The sequence below is a fragment of the Mustela putorius genome, unplaced genomic scaffold, assembly GCF_011764305.1.
Source record: "Mustela putorius furo isolate JIRA1106 unplaced genomic scaffold, ASM1176430v1.1 tig00000407_pilon_pilon_pilon, whole genome shotgun sequence".
Taxonomy (NCBI): domain Eukaryota; kingdom Metazoa; phylum Chordata; class Mammalia; order Carnivora; family Mustelidae; genus Mustela; species Mustela putorius.
In genome coordinates, this window is record NW_025421373.1 from 18,686,479 (window position 1) to 18,695,280 (window position 8,802).

Genomic DNA, 8,802 nt, shown 5'->3' on the forward strand with positions numbered 1-8,802 from the left:
TCACCTGAGTGACCTATGAAATCTCGTGGTCAAGAAGACACAAACAATGCTTAACAAACCCAGAGACAGTAAATAGTTTTAAGCAGCTCTCCCTTGACCAAAGCTTTGTATTTAACCAGAGTCTTCTACAGGAGTATTGTAAGATCTGTTTTGGAACTATGGAGACAATGTGAACTTGACACCTTTGGATGGCTGGGAATTTTTCTATTCCAAATCCCATCCTGATTCAATCACAGTTATTTTAATATGTTCCTTAGTTTTATTATTGTTGCTGCTGTTGTTTAAAATGTTTAAAATATGTCAGATTTCCGTTGAGGAAAGGGGTCAACTATTTAAAAGGAAATTAGAAAACCCCTGCGATGAAGAAATAAATTGGTTCCTGGGACTGTCTCAAAATTTAAGTTATATACTAATTCAGTTTTTTAAATTATAAGATCGTTTGACACAAGATAACTCTATAAATAAACTATGTCTTCAAAAGTTTGTTTTAAAAATTAGGCAGAGTATGGTAAATTCAGAATTAGATATGTTAATGTGTTTTAAACAGCTGTAATTGTTAAATTAAAAATTTTTGTAAAATAACTCAATACTATAATTAAGGAAAAAAGTGCATATTATAAACCCAAAGAAGTGTGTATTGTGACCCAAAGATACTAAAGAAATTTTAGAAAATTCTGCAGCAATATTTCATTATAAAATCTGTAGATAGCAAATGTTGCCCTGTTTTACCAAAAAGGAAGGTAGATTGATTGTAAGACTTATAAAGAGTGACTTGCAATTAATCTCCAATAAAAATTTGGAATTGCAAGAGTTTATAAGTCAAATCAATGATCACTTAGAAGCCAGCACAGTTTCCATAGAGTGTCTCACATTTTTTTTTCAGCATGCTTCAGTAGAGCTATTTAAGCATGAAGAGTCCCATATGGACGTCAGATTCTTAAAACTACTTCTGGCCTCTTTCACAATCTAACTTCTTCCTTTGGCTTTGTAATCAACACAGCTCTGCTTTCATTCATTTTTTTTTAAGTTTTTATTTAAATTCCCATTTGTTATCATACAGTGTAATATGAGCTTTTGGTGTACGATATAGTGATTCAGCACTTCCGTACTGCATTCATTCTTGAGTTCACTGGTGTTCATAATTATGATTAAAGAAATTCTCTCTTCACCACTTTTATTCTACAAAAACTTCACTGGCTAGGCTAGAAAAGGAGATGTCTAGGTAATGTTTAAGAAATCAAAGTTTCATTTTTTAAAAGTAGTTTAAATTCAAATATCAAGAAATTGTTTTAAACAGTGTTTTGGACACTGTAAATCTTGAGCTCACCAGGGTGCTTGACATTTTGGTGGGTCTTTCAAATGAAATGTAATTTGCTAGAAGTTCGATTCAAGTAAATTAAATGTAGAGGAAAGTTTTAGCAGCAAGCTATAGACTTGGTAATTGCGTCCTTGGTCACGATTTTTGGTAGAAATTAGACTGTATTAGTTCTTCCTATTCCTGCTTCCTCCCTTACTCCATTCATTGATTTTCTGGACATCATGGATTTGATATGCATCAGGCCCAAGGCTGACGCTGAGTGTCAAAATGGTAAATTGGCCAGACTTGGCCCCTCTCTCATGGAGTTTATAGACTCATAAGATCTTTTAAGGCAGGAGATGCCTGGGTGGCTCAGTCGGTTAAGCGTCTGCCTTCAGCACAAGTCAGGAACCCAGGGTCTAGTGATCAAGTCCTGCATCAGGGCTCCTTGCTCAATGGGGAGTCTGCTTCTCTCTCTGCCTGCCACTGCCCCTGCTTATGCTTTTTCTCTCTCTGATAAATAAATAAATAAGGAAATAAATAAAATCCTTAAAAAAAAAAAATCTTTCAAGGCAGGAAATGTGTCTTACTCATTTAATTGTATTATAAGTACATATAATAGGTGCTTAATAAGTATTTATGAATTCTGATTGAAAATTTATAAGGAATATATATCATATTTTCCAAATTTTGAATCCCACTGGAGATATACTCAATATATTGAATAAGTGACCAGAAGTTTAAACGATTTTAAAAATCTGAATTTTTCAATCTGGAATCACAATGAATATGATTACATTTGTAGAGATATGTTTAAAACAAAAACAAACCTCAAGGTAATGTAGAGCTATCAGGTGAGCTAGATATAACCTTAATGGAAGTGTCTATGAAAATAGCTTAACAGTTTAGTTTATCTTCAGTTCCTTGGTATAATTTGACTTCTGAAATAGTAAATAAAATTTTAGGTAGAACAATGGTGTTCCAATGAAAGGAAAGGGCAATCTCATTTGCCACAGTATAATCAAAGCTAAGTTTTTCATTCTAAGATTCACATTGTGAGAGAAACTCAAGAAAATGCTGAAGGAGTTAGTGTCAGTTCTCTTGGTGAAGAGAGCGAGCTTTAAAAACACAAAGGAATGTCGAATACAAGATGAAGTACATACTTTCTGTATGGCTCCAAATGGAAGAATCATAAAGAATTAGGCACCAGGCTCCGAGGATGAGAATTCTAGGAAGATCAGATCCTAAGGTAAGCATCTTTCTAGTCTCTTGGTTCCTAGGATTAGAATCAAGAAAAGAGGCTCTAAAAAATGTCAGGTCACACCTTACTTAGGAGGCCTATGAGGAAAGGGAAGACCTGAAGACTCGGAGATACCTTTATCCTATGAGATCTGAGAGTCCCAGTACCTCTTATCAAAAAGGATGAGAAAATTATGAACAGGAGATAAAGCTATGGATCAGAAACCTGGAAAGCAGAACACGAAAGAGCTAAAATAAGAATAATTTGACCACAAATAATTGGGAGGTCTGATAGAAATGGGTCACAGTTGGAACAGGTTGAGAAGGCACGAGTTTTGAATGGAGAGAGAAGCGAGGTGAGAGAAATCATGTGGCTGTCATTTTCTAATGATGGCACTCCTTTATATGGGGTTCTTACTCCTTCTGTGCATCAGGTATGGGTTCCTAAAAGAACATCCTTCTGAGAGAAACTAAAACATAACTCAGTTTAAGTACATATGTTCTAGGAGGGAAAGTTGTTTAAAAGTACAATAAGATCCACTATTTCCCATGACTGAACGAATTCTGAAGCAGGGCATATCCCTGAGTTTTTCAAGATGTGGGAGTTTTTCTTAATTATTATCCTAGAAAGGTTATTTATCTCATACATTGCACTTTAAAGTTGAAGTCTGATGAGAACCACTAAGTGTGGAATGAACTTTATTTTGTGTGTTTGGAGTTAAGATATCAATAGCCAATCCACAGATGTATATATTGCATGCAAATTAACCTGGCCCTTGAACTTCTGACTGTTGGACTAAAAAGCAATTGCTTAACTTAATATGATGGTTGAAATGCCTTTTATGCATTACATAAGAATATAAATTAGCAATTAGAAAAGTTCCAGGAGTCAAGAATTTCTTAAACTAAACGCAGAATTAAATAAAGGGACATGGTTTATAGCTTTTAAAGCTTTGAGACAATCTTTGAAACTGGGTTAACACCAATATTTTAAAAAGTACTGACAACCAACATCCTTAATGAATTTGAAGAAGTAAGTTGGTCCCTAATCACCATCTACATGTATATACCAACATGAACAACTCCTTTAAAAACAAACCTGACACCACTCACAACCAAAAGATAAATACCAAGACAACTACCTCAGTAGTTCCATCTGGTATATTTGCTCTAAACGTGCTTGTGGTTTTTTGTTGTTGTTGTTGTTTTGTGTTTTGTTTTTTGGGGTTTTGTTTTGTTTTGTTTTTTTTGTTTTTGCTTCCTGCTACTATTTCTTGTTTTGTTTCGATTTTTTTTCCTTCCCCCTGAGAAAAAGGTAGAGTGGCGGGAGATGTGGAAATTCTCTGGGTTACAGGATAAATCCTGCTTGGCTGCCTCATTTAGCAGCTGGTAATTCTGTACAGCAATGCTCTGCACTCACTCTTAACAGTCTTTTATGTAATATAATATATATTTTTAAAATTGATTGTAATTTTTTTAGCACTTTGGGGGCTGCTGGTGGTCTCTTTTTCAGGCTAAATAGACCAACTGCTGTTGCTAAAAGAGTTTATTCGACCACCCACACTCGGAAGCACAACCTCCTTCTCCCCGTGTCCCCTTGTGGTAGCAGTCGGCGAGGCCCGTGCGGTAATAACTGTGAGCAGCCTTCAGGCTCAGAAAAATGTCACAGCTTGATCCCCAGAGCCTCCAGTGCCCCCATTCAATCAGCGTTCAACTGCATGACGCACCCTGAAACTTAAAATGAAAGCCCTGGATTCATGGCCAAAAATACAAACTCCCCACTGGCTCCTCCTGTGGGAGTTATTCAAGTTCTCCGTGAGCTCGCAGACAGTTACGGACCCTTTCTTTCGGTCCCAGGCAGCAAGGCAAAAAAAAAAAAAAAAAAAAGGCACAACTGTAACATTTTCTGCACAAAGGCCTTCACTAGGATGCGGAAAGACTTAAAAACAGCAGGCGGATACTTTTTAAAACAACATTTTGACAGATACAGTCAAGTGATAAAATAGAGTAAACTTATAATTACCTCAGCGGTTGGAGGCGAGCAAAGGAAGGGATAGAGCAGCGAAGGGAGTGCCAGCTAATCAAACTTCATTTTGGTTTGCTCTGAAATCACAGAGTTTGACTCTGTGTGTGTGTGTGTGTGTGTGTGTGTGTGTAAATTATGGTAAGGGATGATGATTTCCGGGCCCAGATGAGGTTAGAAGAATGGGAAAGCAGAAAGCAACAGTGGATAAAATTTTGTTGAAATAGTTCCTCACCCCTCCAGGCAAAAGGTGTAGCTGGTTGTCCCTGCCTGCATCTCATTAGAGAAGCCCTGTGCAAAGTGCACCTGAAGGTTTTGGCCATAGGAAGATAGTGTAGGTAATAAACACATGTAGAAATGTACATCAATATCAGTAATCATTAGTATTAGCAGCCTCCTGGACACTTTATGATCCCTGCCGCCCTGACTCTTCTCATTTCTGGTATTTCTTTTTTCGGTAAAATTGCATTGTCTAAACTTTCAAACTTTGCTATTACTCTGATAGAAGAGTTTAGAAAGGAGTAAATCATCTCCTTTACTTGCTGCCGTATTTTAAAAGTAAGAAACACATTTAATATAGAGATGTCAACAGATATGTAGACAGAGATATATAATTTGTGTATATAAGTCCTGGTTCATGTTATTGTTTGATAATTTAATTTTTTTTAAAGATTTTAGTTATTTGACAGACAGAGATCACAAGTAGGCAGAGAGGCAGGCAGAGAGAGAGGAGGAAGCAGGTTCCTCGCTGAGCAGAGAGCCTGACGTGGGGCTCGATCCCAGGACCCTGGGATCATGACCTGAGCTGAAGGCAGAGGCTCTAACCCACTGAGCCACCCAGGCGTCCCTGATAATTAAATTTATTGTAATAGAATTTCAAAGGCAATGTCTGCTCTCTGTTCAATAAGTAATAAGACCCAATCAGACAGCAAGTGGCAGATCCTTTTAATTTGGAAGCAAACTCAAAGCCTGTTTTTATACAGGAAATCTTGTCCAGTAATTCAGACCCATCATACCTGAGTTTATTTTTACCTTTTAAAAATTTCTAATTTACTATTCTTTTTAAAATGTTTTCCAGAGAGGGAGGGAGGGGGAGAGAGAGAGAAAGAGAAGAGAGAAGAGGCAGAGGGAGGGAAAGAATCTTAAGCTGGCTTCGCACCCAGCATGAGCCCAACACGGGGCTCTGTCTCAAGATCCTGAGATCATGACCTGATCCAAAATCAAGTCAGATGTTTAACAGACTGTGCCACCCAGGCACCCCTCTAATTTACCATTCTTTTGTAAAATAGGTTTTGTTCTTGATTAGGAAGGTTAACATAAATTCAGTGAATGTCAAGATCCACTGGATATGTGTACTCACCAGAGCCAAAGGAATTGGCATCCTGAGAAAAGAAAGGTTCCTGTAGATAAAGAATCTTTATTCAGATAATTGAGCAGTGATGAGCTTGAAAAGGAATCCTGGTTAAATAAATGAGCTATTTTTATCAAAATTATTTCAAATAAAATATTAAATTTTTAAAAGTAAATGATAGGATTGATCCTATTAACTCACATAAAAACATAGCTTTTTTATTAGGTCGACAATAGCATTTAAGATGTTTATTTTAACTCTATTAACCTCATACAGTTGGGGGGAAAAGGATTGATTCTTACCTTTCTGGTACAAAACTGACAAAATGGTATATGGAAAAATCACCAAAAAAGAAAAAGAAGCCAATGCTCAGATTTTTTTTTTTTTCTTTAAAGATTTTATTTATTTATTTGACAGACAGAGATCACAACTAGGCAGAGAGGCAGTTAGAGAGAGAAAGGAAGGGAAGCAGTCTCCCCACAGAGAGCCTGATGCAGGGATTGATCCCAGGACCCTGGGATCATGACCCGAGCGGAAGGCAGAGGCATTAACCCACTGAACCACCCAGGCGCCCCCAATGCTCAGATTTTTAACGAGGCTTTGTAATATAAAATTTGATACAGCTTTTATTTTAACTATTTCTTCCCTTTCCTATTGATGTCATAAACCATTGTGTTTTCAAAAACAGTGAGTAACAGCATGGACATGGACAAAACTGTATAATCCAGATCGTCTTCTTTTAATAAAATTTTGTAATATGCCCCTTTTACCTTAGGGTTTAGGTACACACACACACACACACACACACACACATACACACACGGGTGGGTGGAATGAAAGAAAGATGGAGAGAGAGAGAGACAGGAAGAGTGAGAGATATGTTTATACTTTAGAGCAGAGGTTGGCAAAAATGTTCTATAAAAGGCCATATAGTAAATATTTTAGGTTTTTGTAGGCTTTGTGGGCCAGAGGTCTCTATTACAACTATTTAGTCCTGTCGTTGCAGTGGGAAAGCTGCCATAGATGATATGTAAACAGATGAGAATGGCTGTGTTCCAACAACATTTATTCAGGAAAGTAGGCCGGGGGAGTAACATCAGTGAATGGTAGAGGAAGGACCTCCAAGAATTCCCTCCTCCATACAAGCAACAAAAACTGGTGAGATTGTCAGAATCAACTTTTTCAATACTCTGAAAATTAAAGGCTTGCAGCAATCCAGAGATTATATATTAAAAATAAATGGTTGAATCTTGGTAAGAACAGTGACCTTTATGGCATTATAACTTGACCTGTTCCTATGCCTCACTTCAGTTCTGGACTGTGGCCTTAGAAATTAACATCCGGCAATCATAGTGAAACAGCAGCATGGCAGCCACCAGGGAGTACAGAATAAGGGTGGAGCATCTTTAAGCCTCATTCCCAGAGAATTGTCATTATTTGACCTGTCAAGTATGTGTAGTAAAGAATTTGACCTTGTCCAAAGAGAGGTCTGGCATTTGCCCTCAGCTTCTGGGAGGTAATCAGTGTCACACCTGATAGGAGTGTCTTTGTTTAGAGCAGAGGCTGGCCATACCAAATCTTAGGGTGAGTCTGCCCACAGCAGAAAATCAACCATGTGATTAAGGGAGGAAGGGTTAGGTCACATGACATCAGTTGACCTGGAGACTGAGTTCAACCAAGTGAGCAATCCATCAATCAGTCATGTATGTATAATGAAGTCCCAATAAAAATTCTGGACAGTAAATCTTTGGTAAACTTCCTTGGCTGGCAATAGTTCATGTATATTGTTACACATGTTCAGATGATGTGTCTGGAACAGAATTTCATGTTTGGACTCCCCCTAGTCTCTGTCCTGTACATCTTTTCCCTTGGTCTATTTTAATTTGTATCCTTTCCTTATAATAAAATATAATTGTGTGTAAAATAGCTTTTAATCAGTTCTGTGAAGTTTTCTAGCAATCATCAAAATGTAGGGTGATTTTGGGGATCCCCAAACTGTCTTATGGTGTCAGAAGTCTTGGGAAGATTTTGGAAGTCTGGGAAACTATTCTCTAAAACTTTGCACTTTGACTTTGGGTATTTGAAACAGGATTGGAAGTTCCCTAGAATGATATTGATTCACCAATACATGCCGTTTAGATAGAGAATGCATAATAGGGTAGGAGATGAGGAAACTTTGAACGGTCATCTGGTCACTCGTGGTATGGAACTGCAGCTGTGTTTTGATTAGCTGATGGAAGTAAAACTTATCAGTGGAATTCAGAAATGATGGACCCATCTTCTGAAAAGTTGGTTCACCAGATACATAAAGAAATGTAAGGCAAGAAGATATGAGTTAAATATGCAATCATTCAGCTATCTGTAACAGCTAAAGTGAGCATAAGGGAGAATGCTGGGCCAAATGTGGATTCTGGAACATCCAACTTACAGCCTCTAACCTCAGGTCCTGTATCAATGGATAAAGTTAAAATAAAAATTAAAATGTGTGAAGGCAAATTATGACTCTAGATTCTGACCAGACTGAGTTATAGTCTCTAGTCTCAGGGTAAAGTTAAAAAAAAGCAAATAAAATACTTGGGTAGATCTTAATTAGGTAGATCAAATCTACTTCCCAAGGGAAAAATTATTTTGAAAAAATAGATAGCAAAGAAGGTTAGAACGATTCATGAGAATCAGCAAAACAAAGGAAAGAAAAAGAAGGAGTCAAAGGATTCAAGCTAACAAGGTGCAAATCTTTAAATAGTTATGAAGAAATAAAGTAAATAAAGCAGACATTGATGGGGTCCAAAGAAAGGTCTTAATTCAGTGCACCTCAAAGTTGGGTGGATCAGTGGAAGCCCCTGACCTGACATTTGAACACCGAAGAGCTAACATTGAAGCATGACCTCGGAT